Below are 24,130 nucleotides of genomic sequence, written 5' to 3'. Positions count from 1 at the left end.
ACCCCTGTCATAAGAAATACCACCAACAACAGGTGTTGGCGAGGATGTGGGGAAAAAGAAACCCTTGTACACTGCAGGTAGGAATGCAAACTAGTATAACCACTCCGAAAAAAAATTTGGAGGCTTCTTAAAAATCTTAACATAGACCTGCCATATGATCCAGCAATCCCACACCTGGGGATGTACCCAAAGGAATGTGACACAGGTTACTCCAGAGGCACCTGCACACCCATGTTTATTACAGCACTATTCACAATAGCCAAGTTATGGCAACAGCCAAGACGCCCCACTACTGACGAATGGATTAAGAAAATGTGGTATTTATACACAATGGAATTTTACTCAGCCATGAAGAAGAATGAAATCCTATCATTCGCAAGTAAATGGATGGAACTGGAGAACACCATTCTGAGCGAGGTTAGCCAGGCTCAGAAGACCAAAAATCATGTTTTCCCTCATATGCGGACTATAGATCTAGGGAAAATACAGCAATGTTGTTGGACTTGGGTCACATGACAAGGGGAGAGCACACATGGGAAGTATGGGAAAAGGTAAGAAACCCAAAACATGAAAGTATTTGATGTCCCCATTGCAGAGGAATTAATACAGAAACTTAAAAGCGACAGAGGTCAATATGAGAAGGGGATCAGGAACTAGTGAAAAGGTCAGGTAGAGATAAATCAACTTGGGCTGTTACACATTTGTACATGGAAGCAATACTAGGAATCTCTCTGTATGGCTATCCTTATCTCAACTAGCAAAAATGCTTTGTCTTTCTTATTACACGTATGTCTTTTCTTCAACAAAATTAGAGATAAGGGCAGAACAGTTTCTGCCTGGAAGCGAGGGGGTGGAGGGGAGAAGGAGAGGTTGAGGGTAGGGGGAGAAATGACCCAAACATTGCATGCACATGTGAATAAACAACAACAAAAAAAAAGAAATTGAGTTTGATATATAGCCAGTGATTAACTTAAATATATTCTACATCCCAGTGTTCCACTGGGCAGTGGGGGCTCTGGATTTTGTGCAGAGGTGTCTCAGGAACTATTCTGGACAGAAAAGGATGGAAGAGTCAACAATTTGACATATGTATGAAGGGATTTAAAACTTTCCATAACTTCTGACATGTACTTTCATTATAAATACCTACGTTAAAGGATAATCTAAAACAGAGAAAATTTTGTATAAAGATACCCACTAGAGCTGTATATTAGTAAAAAATGGAAAACAGCATACACACCCAACATTGGGGAATTCCTTAAGTAAACTGTGTTATATTAATTCAGTAGAATATCATGTGACAGGGAAAGTGGTATGTTATAAAACTTATTGGAAAAAACAGCATACACTATACCTCTTCCAAAATGAAAAATTTTATTAAACCTTTATTCAATGTTTATTAAGAAAATGTTCCAAGACACAAAAAGAAGTTAAAAGAATTACCCAGTGAACACTTACGTTCCTACCACTTAGCCTCCACAATTAACATTTATTCTTTCTTTCTTTCTTTTTATCTATCTATAATCTATCTATCAATCTTGTCCCGCTGCTCATACATCAAGCCATTTGATCATATTCAGTTGTGGACTCCATACACTATACCATTGAATATATCAGTAGCTAAAATTATTTTATTGTCAGGTAAAAGTTACATAAAATAAAATGCACATATCTTAAGGGTCCCATCCTATGAGTTTGGACAGACATACACATCTGTGTAATGGAAACTGTTGGCAATAATGGCGCTGGCAGGTTTCAGTTCTTACTGCACCCTTAAGCTTCTGTTTCCCAGGGTCACGGTCCTGCCTCAAGTCTAGCTTGAATCCTCCTTCTGCCCCAACCTCCAATCAGCATGAACCATAAGATCCTAACCAATCAGATCATGCTGAGCCTCACTGAGGGGTATTTAAGTCCCTGCCCTTCCTGCTCCTCTCTCTCTCTCCTCTCTCCTCTCTCCTCTCTCCCTCCCTCCCTCTCTCTCTCTCTCTCTCTCTCTCTCTCTCTCTCTCTCTCTCTCTCTCTCTCTCTCGGCTCTCTCCCTCTCCCACCCAGCAATAAAGAATCTCTTGGCCAGTTCACTCCTCTCCACGTGGTCACTTTTGGGGCCCACATTTCCAACATTTTGGTGCCATGACTCGGATGGGGGCTTCCCACTAATTCTGGTGGGACCCCCATTCCAACTCACCCCATGACCACCCTGAGGACTTGACTGGCCAGGACTCATCCTCCTGATTGCCCTGCTTGCATCCAACACCGGACATTCTTTGGTGAGTCCACATACCCTTACTGGGCTCCCTTTGCGGTCTCTCCCTTTGGTGTCTCTGGGGTTTAAACACCCCACCTTTTCGGATATCTCTGGGACTCAGATGGTAGAGGGGGGTTCCCTTCCCTCTGTTCGGCTTGGGTCTATTTTTGTCATCGGTCTCGGACACGGCCCATCTGCAAAGCCCGGCACTGGATGACCCACAGCCTCTGGGCCCCAGGGGCCCTACAAGTCACTTGAATGCAGTGATGACTGTTTCTCGTGTGCCTTGTACGTTCTCAGGATATTCGAGCCACGTGGGGATGCTCTGTGATTCCATATATCCTTTCAACCGGCTCCCACTATGGGGGCCACCTCCTCTTTGCCATCTGACTCCCCACTGAGATGCCTCCTCAATAATTTGGACACCTTGGGTTTGACCCCAGATATAAAACAAAAAATTTGATCCGCTTTTGCACCCAAATCTGGCCCACTTATCCTTTAGACAACCAAAGTCACTGGCCCCTTTTCAGGTCTTTAGATCCCAACCTTTTATGGGACATATAACTACTGTGAGTGATTGGGACGATGGGGAGAGATTCCATTTTGTCCAAGCCTTTTCATATCTCTGTCTAAATCTGGCTCTCTGACTTCAAACCCTCCCTCTGTACTTTCTGTTCCCCTGCACAGATTCTATCAGCCTATAAACCAGTTTCTAAATCAGCCAATTCCTCTCCAAACCTCCTCATTCCCCATGTAAACAGACTTCTTGCACTGCTTACCATACCTATCTCCTCCTATCTTCCTGAAAAACTTCCCCTGTCATGGAGTTAAGCAAGCCACTCCTTGCCAATTCTAGCCTCAAGGCGGTTCCAGCTCTGAGAGAGCTCATGCTTTATTCGGTGACTGGAGAGTGGAGGTTTCGTTTTGCTGAAAGCCTGCCAGTACCAATCAATGGGAGCAACCTAGAGACACAGGTGATGGCTAATCCCTTAAGCGTGTGTCATGTCTCTAGGCTGTGCCTTCCCCTCCCTACCTAAGATGTCAGGACACCTTTTCTGCCTCCTCCATGGTCTCACCACATGTCCTTTGTCTCTGTCTGCCTTCCCCTCCCTGGGCTTACTGGGACCCTGCCTCCCATGAAAAACTTGTAGCATGGTATTTATAACTTAAGTTATTCCAACTAGTTTGCCAGGCCTCTTAGTCTAAAGTAACTAAGTCAGCTGCTTTAAAAAAGCGCTTACAAAAACCTGCAGCTGCCACACTTACGCTCCAGCTCCACCCCCACAAGGGGAGGAGGGAAAGCAAACAGGCGCACCTGTGCACAGGATGCTGGCTCCTGGACACAGCAAAAGCGCCTCCATAGCTAAGAAAATCCATAGAGAGGACCCAGTACATCCTGGGCCGCCAGCCACACATGGCGATGGCTGCGGCCGGCCGCCACTTCCCCTAGAATAAACGTGTGCAGAGAACACAGGAAGGGGGGAGGGGCGACAGGCCACAGGATCAGGCCTAGGCAGTCAGGGTCATTTGTCCCAGGTGTGTGTGGAGGGAGTGGCGCCTTGCACAAGTCCTGCTCCTAGCCCCACCTCACACCTCAGGGCATCAGACCCTTGTAAGTCAATTGTTAGCTCAAGGTTATAGTTCCAGAAATCACAAAATAGACATTACTTGTGGTCTCTAAACTTCTCATTTAGAATTTTCTATACCTTGCCTCAGCATAAATTTTTCCCTCCAAATATTAACACTAGTTGTCCCATATGGCACTGTTACTGGCCTGAAATGCCCTCTGAATGCCCTTCTCTAACTTTACAAATGATTTCTTTGTTAAAAAGGTAGCCTTTATTAAAGAGGCTGCCTGCTGTTAGCTAAAAGACAGGATCCTAACGTTTTGTTCTTTCTAGATGGGACCTGCATCTTCCAGTCTTCTGGCTGGTAGATGTTGGCAGCTTTGTACTGAGGCCTGGCCTCAGTATGCCTTGGGTGACCAAGAGAAGTGGCCTTCACAGGGCTCCTTAAATTACAATACCATACTCCAATTAGACCTTTTCTGTAAGAGTAAAAAAGTAAACTGAGGTCCTCTATACAAATTTCTATCTTCTAAGCCACCCCAGTACTCAGAACCTCTTAATGAGTGCTTCCTTCTTCAACAGGCAATGGTAGAAAGAGGGCAAGTCATATGTCCCCTTCCAGTTATCAGATCTAAGGGAAATTTAAAAACATCTAAATAGCTGTACTGATGCCCAAATATATCCAAGCCTTTATCTCTGTGATCCAAACCATTCAACTGACATGAAAGGATATTATGCTTTTACAAGACCAGACTCTTATCTCATTAGAAAAGCAATGGGTTCTGGCCCAGGCCACTCAGGTTGGAAATGATTATGTGGCTCAAGCAGTAGAGTGCTGCTTTACAAGCATAAAGTCCTGAGTTCAAACCCAGTACAGCCAAAGTAAAAAATAATAATATTTGGGGCTGAGGAAGTAGCTCAATGGGAGAATGTCTGCCCAGCATGTGCAAAGCCCTGGGTTCAATTCCCCAGTATTACTAAAAATAAATAAATAAATAATAATAAATGGTAAAGAAGATAAGTGGTATTAATGTCACTTCAGCCATCTCATAGTGGAAAAATGTAGTTTAACCTAGACCAGATCCCTCATTCTTCAAGTGAGGAAACTGAGGCCCAGAATAGTTCAGAGACCTGCTCTCCAGAGTATCAGGTGTCAATGTAAAATAACAACTTTACTTTACAGCAACAACTTAAAAAAGAAAACAAAACAAAAATCCTCTTACCTTTCTATAGCATCTTAAGGATGCTATCAGAAAGCATACCACAGTGGACTCAGAGTCTCAGGTGAGAGAGTTTCTCCTCAAAGATAAATTTCTAACAGTCAGCCCCAGATATTTGTAAAAAATTTGGACTGTGGTTGATGGGAAAAGTCATTGAACCAAGTAATACAGCTAGCCATGTCTGTATTTATGACTATGAGTGTATGTCCGGGACCTTACTAACAGGAGAGAAAAAGATAAGAGACACCATGGCCTCAATGCTGCTCTCAGAGAGGGCCCCACCCAACTGAGGCCTGAATCCTGAACTTGATACCATGGTGGACAGGAGGGGCACTTCTGCAGAGAATGCTTAAGGGGGGACAGCCTGGGAGACAGCCCTGCCCCCAACTGGGACCTTGCCCTCTGCAAGGGTAGCCACTGGAGGTCTAAGTGCCCCTGCCTCCAGATGGAATGCGAGGTGGCTCCTTCTATAGATTGATAGGTCCCCACTTCCTGTCCACACTCTACTTCTTGGCATCAATGTTGAGGAGCCATAATGGCAGAAAAAACAAAAGGCCATTTTCCTCCTAGACAGTGGAGCCTGTTTCTCTGTTTTACCTTTTTCTTCTGGTCCCCAGTCCAATGACAAAAGTTATCGTTCGGGGCAAATCTGGTCAGTCCCTAGAATGCTAGTTTACCTGGCCTCTGGCCTGCTCTTGGGGAGATCTCCTCTTCTGTCACTCTTTCCTCATAGTACCTAAAACTCCAGTGTCCCTGCTGGGACAGGATTTACTATCTCAATTAAAAGCTCAAATTCTTCTCCCCCCAGGCAGCTATCTCTGCTGCCCCCTCCTTCAGGAACAAGAAGATTCCACAGTGTGGACTGATGAGATGAGTGTAGTGTGAGCCAAGACAGCCCTCCCTATTCAAATAAAACTCAAAAATCCCTCACAGTTTCCACACTTAAAACAATATCCCCTCAAGCCTGAGGGACGATGAGTCCTTATGCCTATCATAAATTCCTTAAAACAACAAGGGCTACTAATTAGTTGCTCCAGCCCCTATAATAAATTTAAAATTCTTATAAAAGTTAATTTTAAAATACAAGTTACAAAGTAAACAACTGGAAAGGATATAGATAGGTAATAAATGTATTTTTTGAGAAGCTAAAGGAAAAAGGAATGGTTTTATGGATGAGAAGGGATTTTGTAAAGAAGGATTTGTCCTAAAGATTGTTTCAAATAGGAAGGATAAGGACAAACCATCAAAGGGTTTAGTATGTTGTATGAAGGTCTGAGTAAGTTTGAAAAGTGTATAATAAAAGCTTCAGTGTGTGATAAAGTTAAAGTTGAATGTAGTCTAAGAGTTGCCTAAAAGATTTTTAGGGTCATGTCAAACTAAAATCAAATCCTCTATGTCTATGAAATAACAAGGTTATCTTAATATTGTTCTCCTCTGAGTAACATCTACAAAAAACCATTACAGAGAAAGATTTTGTCAAAGAAATTATTTGTGTTTTCTGCTGATCTTGTCAAGCTTTAAGTACTACTAAATCAGAGTTCATTTACATATTTGCTTATGTGTCTCAAATGACCACCTTGTAACAGTGTTATCTGAATATGGTACAAACACTTAAAAGGTTAAAAGTGTCAATTTATACAAAATAATGAGCTAAAGCTCTCTTTTACCCAAGAGTGTTACATTTAAATCCTGAAGCCCCTGCCTCCCACAGGTCACATACATAAATGCATCAACCCAATCTTCCATTTCCCAACCCAAGCTTACAGCTTTCCTGGCAGTTATGTAGTCCCTGAACAGACACCTTTTTATGGTCCTCCTAATATTCCTATTTGGGTCTTAGATAATGTATGGCCACCCATTTGTCTCTCTGGAGTTGGAGGACTCTTGAAATTGTCTAGGGAACAACATTTCACAGTGGTTCTCCTGGCCAATGCCCATCCTAATGCCTGTGTTCTTGCTCTCCTATTCTTAAGCTTCCTCCCTTGTATCACACTACATGTCTGCTATTGCTAATCAAAAATTTAACCAGCTGTACCTCCAGGGATACCAACCTCTCCAAAATGCGAGGAGAGTTGGCTGATACCCACCATGCAGAGGTCGGAGGATTGGCTCAAGACTCTTTATGACCTATGGCTACAAGAGACCTTCATCAACTTCAGGGAAGAGGAAATCTTCATTTTTGGAGCCTGGGTGTACACCATCATGAGGCTCAGCACCCCAACATTGTTTGCCAACTAACCCTCCCTATGCCTCCCCTTGCCAGCTCGAAGAAGCCAGAGCGAACACAACGCCCCCCTTCCTTAACAAACAAAAAAGGGAGGAATGTTGACAATAATGGCACTGATAGGTTTCAGTGTTCTCTCTCTCTCTCTCCCTCCCTCCCTCCCTGCCTCCCTCCCTCTCCCTCTCCCTCTCCCACCCAGCAATAAAGAATCACTTGGCCATATCACTCCTCTCCATGTGATCACTTTTGGGGCCTATATTTCCTTACATTTTGGTGCCGTGATTCGGATGGAGGCTCCCCACTTATCCTGGTGGGACCCCCATTCCAACTCACCCCACGACCACCCTGAGGACGTGACTGGCCAGGACTCATCCTCCTGATTGCCCTACTTGCATCCAACACCAGACATTCCTTGGTGAGTCCACATACCCTTATTGGGGCAGAAGGAGGATTCAAGCTAGACTTGAGGTAGGACTGTGACCCTGGAAACTGTTGGCAATAATGGCACCGATAGGTTTCAGTTCTTACTGCACACTTAAGATTCTGTTTCCCAGGGTCATGGTCCTGCCTCAAGTCTAGCTTGAATCCTCCTTCTGCCCCAACCTCCAATCAGCATGAACCATAAGATCCTAACCAATCAGGCAAAAAAGAATCTCTTGGCCAGTTCACTCCTCTCCATGTGGTCACTTTTGGGGCCTACATTTCCAACAGAAACCCTAATCAATATTATCAGAACCTTCAAAGTTCCCTACATTTCTTACCCATTTACAGTCTCCCATCCCCACAAGAGGCAGCCACATTTCTCCCATCCCATATTACTTTTGCCTATTTTCAAACAGCTTATAAATCAAATCTTATACCATGTGTTTTTTATAAAGCTTCTCTCACTAAGCATGTTTTTGAGATTTTTCCATGTGGCTGTCTATATTAAAACTCTGAAATATAAATGTGCTAAAACTTATTTATCTGATCCCTTATTGATGAACATTTGGCCAGTTGTTGATCATTTTGAATAAAGCTGCTGGGTCATTCTGTACATCATTTTGTCCATGCATGTTTTTCTTTTGGATAAACTATCTAGGAATAGAAATGATGTGTCATTTTATAAGTTTATAAAAACTGGCAGAACTTTTACCAAAGTGGTACCATTTCATGCTTCCACCATAATGTATGAAACTTCTTGTTTCACATCTTTTGATAATACTGAATACTGTCAGTCACTTTAACTTTGGACTTTCTGTACAATTTGTCATGATACTCACTATGCTTTACTTTGCATGTACCTCACAGCTAACCATATGGAGCAACTTTTTCTTTCTTTTCTTTCTTTTTTTTTTTTTTTTAGGTACTTGTGTATTTCCCTTAGGTAAGTATCTGTTCAAATATTTTACCTACATTTTAATTGGAATTCAGATTTTTTAAAAATTGAGCTTCAGGGGTTCTTTATATACCCTGAACAACAGAAATTGTCAGGTATCTATTCAGCACATTTTTTTGTAGTTGTCTTTATATGCAATCATGCCATCTATAAGTAAAAGGGCTTTGTGTCTTCCTTTCTAATCTGTATGTTTCTTTTTCTTGCCTAATTGCAATGGCTTAGCACTGTTTCTTTAATGAAGAGAGAAATGGTAAGAATAGGCATGCTTCTTGTATTCTTAATCTCTTTAAGGCACAGTCAAAATTTCAACATTATGTAAAATGTTGCCTATAGGTTTTTCATAGAGGTCCTTTAACAGACTGAGGAGGTCCTCTTCCACATCTATTTACTGATGAAAGGGTTTTTCTGTTTTATCAAGAAAGGATACTGAATGTTAAGTTTTTTGGGTTTTTTTTATAGTGCTTGGGTTCAAATTCAGGGCCAAACACAAACTAGACAACATTCTATTGCTGGGCTACATTCCCAGCTTGGGTAATTTTTCTGAATCTATTAATAGTCATTTTTGCTAAATGTGGTTAATTATATTGGTCAATTTTTTTAAACATTACAACTCTTGCTTTTCAGGATAAATTTGATGTGATCTTTATTTTGACCTTTATCAATACTTATTCAACTTGCTAAAATTATGTTAGTATTCTTGTGTCTAGGTTCATGAGGGATACTAATCTGTAATTTTTTTCTGTAACTTTTTTCTATATCATGAAAAGAGTTAGGAAGTGTTCTCCACTTTAACAATTTGTTTGAACAAAAGAATGTTTCATATTGGAATTACTTTTTTAAATGCCTCATAGAATTCATTGGTAAAGCCATCTAAGCATTAGTCTTCTCTTTCAAAAGGTATTTGATAGCAAGTGCAATTTATTTTATAAAGCTATTCAGATTTTCTACTTTGGTATCAGTTTTAGTAAATTGTTTAAGAATTTGCCCATTTTATCTAAGTTGTTGGGTTTATTGGCATAAAATTTATTTTTCAAATATATTATATTTAAATATTTATGGAATTTGTGATGATTGGCTTTCTTTCACTCATGATATTGTTAAATCGTGTTCATTCTCTATCTAGCCTCCCCACTTTGAATTTGCTTTTTTATAGCCTCTTAAGATGGAACCTTTTATCACTAAACTTTAGACCTTTTGCCTTTTCTAATTGTAAGCATTTAGAGCCACCGAGTTTCCCTTGAGTTTTGCTTTAGCTGCATAACACAATTTTTGATATATCCTATTCTCATAATTCACTTTGAAATATTTTCAATTTTTCTTATACCATTTTTTCTTTTATTCATGGATCACTTTGAAGTGTCTTTTTAATTTCTAAGTATTTTTAGTTTCTCTTAAATTGTACTCTTAATGATTTCTAACTTAATTTCACTATAATCATGGAACATGTTTTTCATAAATTTAACTTTTTAAGCATATTGAGATTTCTTAGCCTCAGCACAGTCTGTGTCAGTGAATGTCCCATGTGCCCATGAGAAGAAGGTGCATTTGGCTACAGTTGTTGGGTATTCCATAAATATCCATTGTATCAAGGTGGTCACTAAAGTTCATATCTTCTGTACTTTTTAATTTCTTGGTGTCTAGTTTTATAAATTACTAAGAGAAAGGTGTTATATCTCCAACAACTGTAGCAGAATTTTTGGTTTTTCCCTTTAATTCTGTACATTTTAATATAAATACTGTGAAGCTCGATTACAATCATATTTGTGATTATATATCATTCTGATAAGCTGGACACTTATATCATTATGAAATGTCTCTCTTTACCACAAATGATGCTATTTGTCTTCAAATCTGCTTTATGTGATGTGAACATAGCCTATCTGGTCTTATACTTACTGTTTCTCAGTGCATGTTTTTCTACTAATTTACTTTATATTTAAAGCTTGTCTCTTAGAGACAGCTGATATTTGGATCTTGGTTTTTGTTTGTTTATCTATCCTGACAATATCTGACTGTAAGTTGGACATAGTGGGATAAAGATTTATCATTTTAATAATTTTTCCTATATTCTATGTTGTCATATATTCTTATAGTCCTATTTTTGTTCTCTTTGCCTCCTTTCCTGCTTTCTGTTCAAATATTCTTAAAAATCCAATTTTAATTTCTCTTCTTGCTTCATAGTTATATCTTCTACATGTCTCATTAGTGTTGCTCTGTGGATTACAATGCACATCTGAACCTTTCACGGTCTACTTAGAGTTAATGCTGCATCCCACTCATTCTTTATGCCATGGTTGTCACATGTGTTACATCTACAGACATAACAAACCCCACAACACAATGCAAAAAATTTTACTTATACATCTTAAGCATTTTAGATAAATGGAAAGGAAATGTTTGCTTTTAAGTATTTACTTGTATATTTATCATTTCTGGTATTATTCAGTTCTTCCTGGAAATCCAAGTTTCCATTTGGTATTACCTTCCTTCATCCTAAAGAATTTCCTTAGTTTTCTTACCCTGTAGGTCTGCTGGAGTCAAAATCCTGGAGTTGTCTTTTATCTAAAACTGTCTCTGTCACTATTTGCTGTTGGAAAATAACATCTTATGGAAACAGAATTTATACAGAGGCAAAAAGTATAAGACATGATAAATACAATAGCATACCTTAAAGGATAGGTTTCTTTGTTAACATTTAAAAAACCAGTACCATCCATTTGTTTGTCAGACCTAGAGGACTTTATATCTGTTGCTAAGATTTCCAGTGTCTGTACTTTCTGAATTATGATAGCCAAGATTAAGTGGGGGCACGCCAGGCATGGTGGCTCACACCTTTAATCCCAGCTACTCCAGAGGAATAGATTGGGAGGATCAAAGTTTGAGACCAGCCAGGGCAAAAAGTTAGCAAGACCTCAACCCAACAGATAAACTGGGCGTGGTGGTATATGCCTGTGTTCCAACCTACAGGAAGCCATTGGTAGGAAGATTGCAATCTAGGCCAGCCCAGGCAAAAATGTTACACCCTATCTAAAAAGTAAAATAAAAAAGCAAAAGGAGCTGGAGGTGTGGCTCAAGCTGCAGAGCCCTTGCTTGGCAAGTACAAAGCCCAGAGTTCAAACTCACTACCTCAGAAAGAAAAAAAAAAAAGATCCAAGTGGGAAATACAGAAGCAAAACCTGGAGAAAGAAATAACCTGGTGAATAGTGTCTCTTTACTTTAAAAGGAATCTAAAATTTTCATTAAAAAATAATAGTTACAGACTAACGTGACTGAATATTATCATTTCCTCAAAAAAGAGCAATCTCCCCTTGAATCTCTGCTGACCCCAGCCTGCCTTAAGCAAAGATATGTGGAGAAGTGAGTCTGGCAGTTCTGGGACTAGCACCTCAGAAGACCTAGCTTAGGAGTTCAGTCTCACAGCAGTGTTGTAAGACACCTGTCTAGCTTGCAGGGGAGAACTTGTAGAGATGCTGTGCCCATGGGGAAAGACAGCATCACTCTGTCCTAAGGTACAACCTGTGGCCTCCTCACTCAGAGACCCCTCATGTGGACAGAGCTGGGCTAGACTCTCCTGCAGGCCACTTGCTGGCTGCACACTATGAGTGACCACAACTAACACAATGCAGAGAAGAGTCATGGAGCCAAGCCCTACCCAGACTGATAGTCCACGAAACTATGATCTGTGACAAAGACGTCGTTGTTTCAAGCCAGCAAATGTGGGGTAATTTGTTACACAGTGATAGATAAGTGGAACAGTAGCCTACTGTTTAAAATAAAACTAATATAGACAGTGTGATTTCCATCAACGTATGTTAGATTCATGTATGCAAATATTAAAATGAAACCCCTGTATAAAATTAGTTTATGCCAATAAATTTTTGAGTCAAAAAAACTAATAACAACATGAGGTTGATAAAATACATAAAAGTAAAATATATGACACTAACAAAAATAGGAGAAGGTATTTGGAAACATACTGCTTGCATGTTAAGGAAATATTATCAATTTAGTGTGGACTATGGTCAGTTGAGGATATGTATATCATGATCCCTAGAGCAACCAATAAAAAATAGTTACAGGTACAATTTCCTGTGGGACAAATAAACAGAAATGCTAGAATATCTTTGATGAGTCCAGAAGAAATACTCAATGAGAGAAAAAGGGAAAAGTAAACACACTGGACTAGTGAAAACAAACTGAAAAAAAAACAAGTGCTGGTGGAGTGGCTCAAGTGCCTGCCTGGCAATCTTGAGGCCCTGAGTTCAAATTCCAGTACTGTAAAAAATAAATAAATAAAATTAATTTTAAAAATAAAATAAAAACAAAAGCTGGAGATACAGCTCAGTAGTATAGTACTTGTCTAGCATGCTTGATGCCCAGGTTCAATTCCCAGACCCACAAAATAAATAAATAAAAATAAAAATAAGATTCAACTATATGTCACTTACATGCAGCCTTTCTAAGTATATAAAGACATATACAAGCTACAAGAGCACTATGCAAACACAAATCACAAGAAAGCTGTACTAATACCAAAGTAGCTTTTAAGACAAATAGTCCTGGTACAAATACATTAGCATTTTCTAATGATAAATGAGTCAATTCTTCACAAAGCTAGGCACGGAAAACAGAGTTTCAAAACACATACCTAAAACAAAAACTGTCAGGAATAAAGGGAAAAACAGACCAATTTGCCATCATCACTAAAGAATTTAGTCCTTCAAAAATATCAATAAAAGTATATAATATATGAAAGCATTTTCAATTCATTCTATCTAATTAATATTTATTGAACACTATACCAAAAACATAATTATTTTCAAGTGCACATGAATTATTCATCAAGGAAGACTATACTCTGGGCCAAAAATAAGTCTCAGAAAATATCAAAAGATAGAAACCTTATAGAGTCTGTCCTGGGATGACAATGTGACTAAATTACAGTTCTATACCTGAAACATCTCCAAACATGGAAATCGAGGTGCACACTGTGAGGCAGTCATTGGTAAAAGAGAAACTCACAAGAGAGAGGAGAAAATATTTTGAACTGAATGATAATGAGAACTTATTAAAGTTTATGAGTTACAACTAAAATACTTCTTAAAAACTTAGTTTTAAATGCTTATGTTAAAAAAGAAGAAAATGGAAGCCTAGATACTCAGAAGGTGGAGATAGGAAGATTGTGGTTAGAAGCCAACCTGGGAAAAAGTTATCAAGACCCTATCTCAAAAACAAGTTGGGCATAGTGATAAGTGACTGTAATCCCAACTACTTGAGTAAGAGGATTACCATCAGAGGCCAGTCTGGGCAAAAGTGTCAGACACTATCTGGAAAACAAACTAAATTAAAAGGACTGGGGTGTGTAGCTTAAATGGAAGAGCACCTGCCTAGCAAGAGTGAAAGTGTGAGGCCCTTAGTCCAATCCCTAGTTCTGCCAAAAAAAAAAAAAAAAAGAAGAAATAGTTAAAATCAATGATGTAGGAGATTCCAAGATGGCGGCTAGAGGTAGGAAGCAGAAAGCGACCCTCCTATAGTGAAATCTTGGAGAGACGCTGGAGACACACTTTGCAGGCATAATCACTGAGAAAAGGCATAACTTTGACCCCTCCACATCTCCAGCCGGTGCAGAGAATCTCCACTTCACGTTAAACGGAGAACCGAGGAGGCCCCCGGGGCCGCCAGTGGCCGGCGCCCATATGGCTTGGGAAGACGCGGACCAGGTGAGCTTCGCGGTACCGCAGTACCCCCACAGACAAGCCTGGGCCAGAGCAGCATAGCCCCCTGGACAGACTGACCTCCACCCGGGAAAAAAAGAGAAACTGAGTAATAAGCAATAAGAACAGTTAAGACACGCTGGAAAGAGGGTGGGGCGCCCTGAACGCTGAAGATTGGGGGAAGGGAATCCTTCCCGGGACTGTAAATAAACGAGCCGGGCGGGCCGGAGAGGCTCTGGCGGGAGCGGGGCGCGCCCAGCAACCGGGAGCGGGGACGCTTGTGAGAGGAGGGAAGACCCACTTCCCACGTGAACTGTAAATAAACACGCAGGCCTGACAACGCGGGGCAGTGTCGCCTTTCCCAGTGCTTGGAAAGGGAAAAGCCTGTAGCAGAGGCCCCCCTCCCCCGCACAGGAGAACTCTGAGCAAACAAAGCCTGTGGGACCAGGTGAGTGCTAAGCTCACCCCAGAGATCTGCATAAATAACGCCGCCAGCTACAGGCTGAGAGCAGCAGGCAGGCAAGCCACAGTTGCAGATACCACTCTCAGAACTGTCTCCAGACGCTTTTTTTTCTTTTTCTCCCTACCTTTGATGAGAGAACAACCGAATTACACCTGCAAGCCGAAAAACTTACTGAAACTGTATTGCATTTGAACTGGGGACACTTGGTGGGGCTTTTTTCTTTGTGTGTGTGTGTGTGTGTGTGTGTGAGTGTGTAGTTTTGTTCTACTTTATGTATCCCCTTTGATGAGACAACTACAGAACAACATCTGAGGCACCAACTCCAGGATTGGAGATTGAGATGGACACCCAAATTATTAAGACTGAAACTGCATTGCATATAAACTTGGAAGTTTTTTGGTTTTTTTTTTTTTAATTTTCTATTTTCCATTTTATTTTAATTCAATTTTATATATAGATATTTCTTTCATTTACTTATTTTTTATTTTTTTTATCTTTGATTTTCAATCCTCCGTCTAATGTCTGTTCAGCTTACTGTTCATTAGTACACTAACACTCCCTGTTTATACCTTTGAAACTCTCTTGTCTGATACCTTGTTCTGCTTTCTCCCTCTTGTCTGTATATTTGTTCTCCCCCCTTCTTTAACTTCTTGCTTTCCATCTCAGCTCACCCTTCCATTCTAAATATTACCACTGTTATTATTACAAGCTAGAAAATACTTAATTGCACAAAGTACAGGGACAGTAACAACACCAACAACAATGACAGGAAGACAGAAAAAACAGGGAAACCAGTTTCCCCACAGCAAAAAATTAGTACAGGAACCAGAGGGGAATGAAGAGAACAGAAACTCAGATCCAGACTCCAACAAAATGAAGATAAACTATGCCAAAGGACCCAATGAAGCCCACAAGAATAATTTAAAAGAAGACATACAAGTACTCAATGAAAATTTTATAGAGATGATACTGGACAGGGTCAACCAAAATGTACAGGAGACACTCAAGAAATTCCAAGACAATAAAAATAGAGAATTTGAAAAAGCAAAAGAAGAAATAAAGGAAACCATAGAAGCACTGTATAAACACCAAAGTGAAAAAGAGAACACCATGAATAAACGGATAAATGAACTCAGGACAAAAATAGACAACATTAAAGAAGAAAACTGCCAGGATATGGAAAACCTCAGAAAAAAGAATGAAACAGAACTGCAAAACAAAACGGAAGGCCAATCCAGCAGAATAGAACAAACAGAAGACAGAATCTCAGAACTTGAAGATGAAATGGTAATTAAAGGAAAAAACCAAAGAACTATTAATTAAACAACTCAAGACCTGTGAAAAGAAAATGCAAGAACTCACTGACTCCATCAAAAGACCAAACTTGAGAATCATGGGCATCGAAGAAGGAGAAGAGGTGCAAGCAAAGGGAATGCGTAATATATTCAACAAAATAATAGCGGAAAATTTCCCAAATCTAGAGAAAGATATCCCATACAAATGCAAGAGGCCTCCAGGACACCAAACAGACCAGATCAAAATAGAACTACTCCACGACATATCATCATTAAAACAACAAGTTCAGAAACTAAGGAAAGAATATTGAAGGCTGTAAGAGAGAAAAAACAAGTAACATACAAAGGTAAACCCATCAAAATCACAGCAGACTTCTCAACAGACACGTTAAAAGCAAGAAGAGTGTGGGGTGAGATCTTCCGGGCACTGAATGAAAATAACTTCAACCCCAGGATACTCTACCCAGCAAAGCTATCATTCAAAATAGATGGAGCAATAAAAGTCTTCCATGATAAGCAGAAACTAAAACAATATGTGACCACAAAGCCACCATTACAAAAGATTCTGCAAGGGATCCTGCACACAGAAAGTGACACCCAACTTAACCATGAAAAGGCAGGCAGCACCAAACCACAGGATAAGAAAAAGCAAGACAGTAGAGAGTAACATCAAGTTAGGTACACACAATCAAACCTTCAAACAACTAAGACAACTAAATGGCAGGAATCACCACATACCTATCAGTACTAACGCTTAATGTTAATGGACTTAATTCACCCATCAAAAGACACCGTTTGACAAAATGGATTAAAAAAGAAGATCCAACAATTTGTTGCTTACAGGAGACTCATCTCACCGACAGAAATAAGCATAGGCTTAGGATGAAAGGCTGTAAGAAGATTTACCAAGCCAATGGCCCCCGAAAACGGGCAGGAGTAGCAATACTTATCTCTGACAAAGTAGACTTCAAACCTACATTGATCAAACGAGATAAAGAAGGACATTCCATACTAATAAAAGGGGAAATAGACCAAAAGGAAATAATAATCATCAATCTGTACGCACCCAATGTCAACGCACCCAATTTCATCAAACATACCCTGAAAGACCTAAAAGCATATATAAACGCCAACACAGTGGTTGTAGGAGACTTTAACACCCCATTATCATCAATAGATAGGTCATCCAAACAAAAACTCAATAAAGAAATCCAAGGTCTAAAATATGCAACAGATCAAATGGACCTAGTAGATGTCTACAGAACATTTCATCCAACCTCTACACAATATACATTCTTCTCAGCAGCCCATGGAACTTTCTCCAAAATAGATCATATCCTAGGGCACAAAGCAAGCCTCAGCAAATATAAGAAAATAGAAATAATACCGTGCATACTATCTGGCCACAATGCAGTAAAAGTAGAACTCAACAACAAAAGTAAAGACAAAAAGCATGCAAACAGCTGGAAACTAAATAACTCATTACTTAATGAAGAATGGATCATCGATGCAATAAAAGAGGAAATTAAAAAGTTCCTGGAAGTCAATGAAAATGAAAACACAACCTACCGGAACCTATGGGACACAGCTAAGGCAGTCTTGAGAGGAAAGTTTATAGCCATGAGTGCATATATTAAAAAGATTGAAAGATCCCAAATCAATGACCTAATGATACATCTCAAACTCCTAGAAAAACAAGAACAAGCAAATCCCAAAACAAATAGAAGGAGAGAAATAATAAAAATAAGAGCTGAAATCAACAAAATAGAAACCAAAAAAACCATACAAAGAATTAATGAAACAAAAAGTTGGTTCTTTGAAAAAATAAACAAGCCACACAACTATAAGCAACTTATCTTTGACAAAGGAGCTAAAAATATACGATGGAGAAATAGCAGCCTCTTCAACAAAAACTGCTGGGAAAACTGGTTAGCAGTCTGCAAAAAACTGAAACTAGATCCATGTATATCACCCTATACCAAGATTAACTCAAAATGGATCAAGGATCTTAATATCAGACCCCAAACTCTAATGTTGATACAGGAAAGAGTAGGAAATACTCATGAATTGGTAGGTATAGGTAAGAACTTTCTCAATGAAACCCCAGCAGCACAGCAACTAAGAGATAGCATAGATAAATGGGACCTCATAAAACTAAAAAGCTTCTGTTCATCAAAAGAAATGGTCTCTAAACTGAAGAGATCACCCACAGAGTGGGAGAAAATATTTGCCAACTATACATCAGACAAAGGACTGAAAACCAGAATATACAGGGAACTTAAAAAACAACTCTCCCAAAACTAATGAACCAATAAAGAAATGGGCAAGTGAACTAAACAGAACTTTCTCAAAAGAAGAAATTCAAATGGCCAGAAAACACATGAAAAAATCCTCACCATCTCTAGCAATAATGGAAATGCAAATTAAAACCACGCTAAGATTCCACCTCACCCCTGTTAGAATAGCCATCAGCAACACCACCAACAACAGGTGTTGGCGAGGATGCGGGGAAAAAGGAACCCTCTTACACTGTTGGTGGGAATGTAAACTAGTACAACCACTCTGGAAAAAAATTTGGAGGCTACTTAAAAAGCTGGACATCGATCTACCATTTGATCCAGCAATACCACTCTTGGGGATATACCCAAAAGACTGTTACTCCAGAGGCACCTGCACATCCATGTTTATTGTGGCACTATTCACAATAGCCAAGTTATGGAAACAGCCAAGATGCCCTAGCACTGATGAATGGATTAAGAAAATGTGGTATCTATACACAATGGAATTTTATGCAGCCATGAAGAAGAACGAAATGTTATCATTCGCTGGTAAATGGATGGAATTGGAGAACATCATTCTGAGTGAGGTTAGCCTGGCCCAAAAGACCAAAAATCGTATGTTCTCCCTCATATGTGGACATTAGATCAAGGGCAAACACAACAATGGGATTGGACTATGAGCACATGATAAAAGCGAGAGCACATAAGGGAGGGATGAGGATAGGTAAGACACCTAAAAAACTAGCTAGCATTTGTTTCCCTTAATGCAGAGAAACTAAAGCAGATACCTTAAAGCAACTGAGGCCAATAGGAAAAGGGGACCAGGAACTAGAGAAAAGGTTAGATCAAAAAGAATTAACCTAGAAGGTAACACCCACGCACAGGAAATCAATGTGAGTCAATGCCCTGTACAGCTATCCTAATCTCAACCAGCAAAAAGCCTTGTTCTTTCCTGTTATTGCTTATACTCTCTCTACAACAAAATTAGAAATAAGGGCAAAATAGTTTCTGCTGGGTATTGGGGGGGAGAGGGAGGGGGTGGAGTGGCTGGTAAGGGAGGGGGTGGGGGCAGGGGGAAGAAATGAACCAAGCCTTGTATGCACATATGAATAATAAAAGAAAAATGAAAAAAAAATCAATTATGTACATTTCTACCTAAGACAGATGGAAAGAGATAAGTATTAAAAGAGGAAAATGACAAAGAACAGAAATCATCAAAACAGAAAATGGGCACACATTAGAGATAATCAATCACTCAAAATCAAGTGCTTGGGAAAAAAATAAACTGAATAAACCTTTGCTAAAATGGTCACTGAAGAAAGACAGAAAACTGAAATGATCAACACCAGGAATAAAAAGGTTGCCACCACAGACCCACGGATATTTAAGTGATAAGAAAAGCATATTGTCAACATAAACTTGCTCAGTAAATTTCACAAACTTAAATTAAATGAACACATTTCATGAAAGACACAAGTTAACCCAAACAGGAACAGGAAAAAAATAGAAAATCTATTCCTACAATTAAAGAGACTACATTTGTAACTAAAACCTTTCCACAGGACTAGATGTCTTCACTGTCGAATTCTACCAAACATATTGCTACATAAACTCTCAGAAAATAAGAGACAGGAAGACTTCCCATGTTATTTTATGAAGTTGAACTTTGCCTGATGCAGAAATCAGACAAAGACATCGCGTGGAGCCGTGGCACCCACGGGTCTGTGGCTCGAAGGAAATTGCAGAGAAAACGCCCCACGAGCTCAGGGTGCACAGAGCTCAGGGATGTACCACAGATGCTGGATTCACACTTCTTATAACTCTGCCCAACTTTTGCTAAAGGCAACGTCGCCTCTCAACCAATCTCAAATTTTTACTTGATCACTTAAATTACCCACATTAACTTTTCCCTTGCTTTGCGGTACCATTTGCTTTTTGGGGAGGCAGATTTTCACAAAATTAAGGGCAGGGAAACACTTAGCAGTTCGCATAATGATGTAAACACAACTGGTAATCACCAATTGATGATCGATTGATTCACTGATTACCACAATTGATGAAATTTCTTTTGGGTGTATGTACGTATGTATAAGTTGATGTATTTATTTTTACTACACTTGATAAAAACAGGTATAGGACTAGAAGTGGCTCAAGTGGTAGAGTGCCTTCCTAGCAAACATGAAGCCTGAGTTCAAATTCCAGAACCACCAAACAAACAATGCATGTAATAAATCCACCAACGAGTCGGGCTTACTGTGAAAAGAATTACAGCCCAGGAGGGCATGATGGCACTCACCCTGATCCCAGCACTCATCAGGCTGAGGCAGGATGACCAAGAACTTGAGACTGGGTTGGGTTTCATAACGAGATCCTGTCTCAAAAAAGAGTTTGGAAAACTATAGACCAATGCTGTTCATGCATATAGATGCAAAACTTGTTGACAAAAAATTATCAAATCTAATTCAGCAATACATAAAGAGAAATCATCAAGAAAAGTCGAGTTTAGCATTTTAACATTCAATTTAATCACCAAATTAATAGAAAACTATGGAAGCACCATTTTTTTGGTAGAACTGAGAGTCGAACTCAGGATCTTACACTTACTAGTCAGGCACTCTACCATTTGAGACATGCCCCAGTCCTTTCTGCTTTTAGGTTATTTTTCAGGTAAGGTCTCACACTTTTTGCCTGTGGCCAACCTTAGACTGAGATCCTCCTATTTATAGCCTCCCCCATAGTTGGTATTACAGGCATGTACTATCATGCCACCCACACTATTTGTTGAGATGTAGCCTCCCTAACTTCTACTTGGACTTACCGCCTCTAATTGCAATCTTCCTGATCTCTGCTTCTCAAGTAGTTGACAGTGTAAGCCATTATACTTAACACCCTGGAATCCTCTTAAGAGATACAGAAAAAACACCGACAAAATTTTATATCTACTCTTGATAAAAATCTGAAGTGGGACTAAAAGGAATCTTTTTTAAACTGATAAAAGACATACAGGGAAATATATAGCTCACATCATATTTAACAGCAACACCTAATATATTTCGTCCAAGATCAGAAACAAAGCAAGGATATCTCCTTGTATCACTTCAAACTTAAAAAGATTCCTGATAGACCTCACCAAGGCATTCAGGCAAGAAACAGAAATAAAAGTCACAAAGACTGGCAAAGCAGAAGTAAACTGTCTTCATTCACAGATGAGTAACTGTGTATATAAAACATGCCAAGAAATCTACCAAACATTACTAGAAGTGATAAACAGATATGCCAAGGTCACAGGATACTAGGCTAACACAGAACAAATGTATTCTACATGCTACCAGTGGAAATTTGGGTAATAGAAATTATAAAAATGTCTTCTCAGAATTATAAGACACTCACAAAACATTCAGGGATAAACCTAACAAACTATAAAATACTGCTAAAAGAAATTAAGAAAGATCTTTTTAAAATAGAGAGATGACTGGAAATATCAATATTGCTCAACACTGTTTTCTTTTCCCTTTCTAAAAGAAAGTAACAATAGGTAACGATGATCAAAGGGCATGTCTTATCTTTGTCATCTGCTGAGGAAGCCAATGTGATTATAACCCAATTCAATTCTATCAGGAAAAGAAATAATCTGATTTTATCCTTCCCAGTTAAGAGTGATTCTGAGAGGCTGAAAGGGATCAGGGGCTGAAGGTCTTGGTCCAAACTAAGTCCTCGGGTTTCCACCATACATGTGTCTCAAGCAAACAAGAACTCACAGGGAGAAGTCTCTGGTCAGACATAGCTTGGAGCCTCTGAGAATTCCCTGTTCTACCTTCCTAGGATTTCCAAGGCTCAACTGGTTCTGAAAAACCTTTATTTGTGGGAGACTGTGGCAAAGCTCACTTTCCCTTCTTTCCAAATAAGCAGACATCTGAAAATTATTAAACCCCATCATGTCAGAATCACAGGCACACACAAAAATGATAGTATCACTTGCACAAGTACACCTTCATGATAAAAACACTTTTATGTGTTATTAAATACATCATGAAGGAGATTTGTAACAGGTACTTAGAATTTTCTTTTCCTGAGAAACACAAATTAACTTGAGCTCACAAATTAACTGAAAGCAGGATAAAAGCTAAGCATCTCTGTTTCCGTTTTGCATCTGGGTCCTTTGCTCTAAGCCATTCTCTCCTGCAGTCACTTTGCAGCCATCCTGGAATCCAGGAAGAAATGGATTGATTGATATTAAATCTTTACTATGAGAGACAGCAACTACCCCAAGGAAAGAAACAGCAGACCCTCCACAGGACAGACCACCCACCAGGCAACAATGACTTGCTTATCCTGACCAGACTGCTTCCTTCAAGTAATAACAAGGGTAACAGCTTTTCCAGAACCCCTTGACAGTGATCACCCAGGCCACACCTTGCCTGAGACTGTGTAATAATTATGCATACTTTTCACCTCACCCTAATTCTTTCTCTATTTAAATGTAAAGCTCATGTTTGGACCCCAAAGATGGGCTGAAATGTATACTTTGCCTCTTTCTACTGCAAATACATGCTGTGTCAATTAAATCTCCTTTCTCTGCCCTTCACCATTATCCATCTCTTTATTTTTAGTATTGGGATGAGTGGTTGGACCTGACATGTAGAAATGCTAGGGTTGGGCATATGGCCTAGAACTCCTGCTATAACTTCACCAAGAATATTGGAATTGGTAAGCTAAATTTTATAAATCTGTTCTAATATAGAAAATAAGGGGTGTTAGAGTAGTTATAAAGAAAAGCATTCCCAAGTACAAATATTCAAAACTATTGGCCAAGAGTATCATAGTCTAACATTAGCAAATACCATGAAATGCTAAGTCACTTAAAAACAAAGACAAAACCATATGTAAAACAGCTGACTAGGAGGAGGAAAAGGAGGAAGGGCAACAGGCTACAAGTAACTCTTAAGACTGCTTAACAGGCATAGTCACAGGGTTAAAAACAGCCCTCCAACCATCCCTACAAAGGCTCCAGACATGTGATGTCTTGGACCGTCACGACTGGAACACCCAATGTTGAAAACTACCAGATGGCCTGAGTTAATGTCATGTGGGCAGAAGAACTGCCTAGTTGAGACCTGCTCAAATTGCTCACCTGTAAAACCATGAGCTGGAATAAAATTGTTGTACAGACAGTCAGAATACGAGTTTCTTTAAGACCTCTCAATAAATAAACACCTTCACAGATGGCCGACTTATCAAAATTTCGCACCTTACCCTGTCTCCTCTTAAATATGCTTCAGACCTTCGATTTCTCCTTCTTTTTTCTATGTTCCCACCTTTCACTTCCTACCTTTCTTCCCTAACCATGCCAGAGTGATTTTTGCTAAATGTTTAGGTTTTGCTAAATACAAATAGTCCATTATCAGTTCTTACCCTCCTTGATCTCTGTCTTGTGATGCTCCTGAATGCTCACTCTTTCGAAAACCTTCTACCCTGGTCTCCTTGGTGCTATTCCCTCTTAGTTTCCTTCTTATCGCCCTCATAACTCTCTTGTTCTCCCAATTCTGCTGCCTGAACCTTAAATATGGAGACTGCCCCTTGGTTCTCTTCCCTCCATGCTTTCCACAGTCATTGTAAAGCCATCCTACATCCACTGCTTTGAATACATACTGTGTCTTAACCCTCTCAACCCGTTCCAAAACTTGACCTCCCCTATACCAAAGGAGCAACCTCTTACTCCAGTGAGACCTGAGGTAGTCAAACAC

General features: G+C 39.6%; 1 protein-coding gene across 1 annotated transcript in view; it reads right to left on the bottom strand.

Annotated features, from left to right (window-relative positions):
• Nucleotides 1–24,130, bottom strand: part of Sohlh2 (spermatogenesis and oogenesis specific basic helix-loop-helix 2) — a 135,473-nt gene that overhangs the window by 11,391 nt on the left and 99,952 nt on the right.

Source organism: Castor canadensis, chromosome 10, assembly GCF_047511655.1.
Source record: "Castor canadensis chromosome 10, mCasCan1.hap1v2, whole genome shotgun sequence".
NCBI lineage: Eukaryota > Metazoa > Chordata > Mammalia > Rodentia > Castoridae > Castor > Castor canadensis.
The sequence above is the reverse complement of the archived record's forward strand: the minus strand, read 5'-3'. Positions and strand labels throughout refer to the sequence as shown.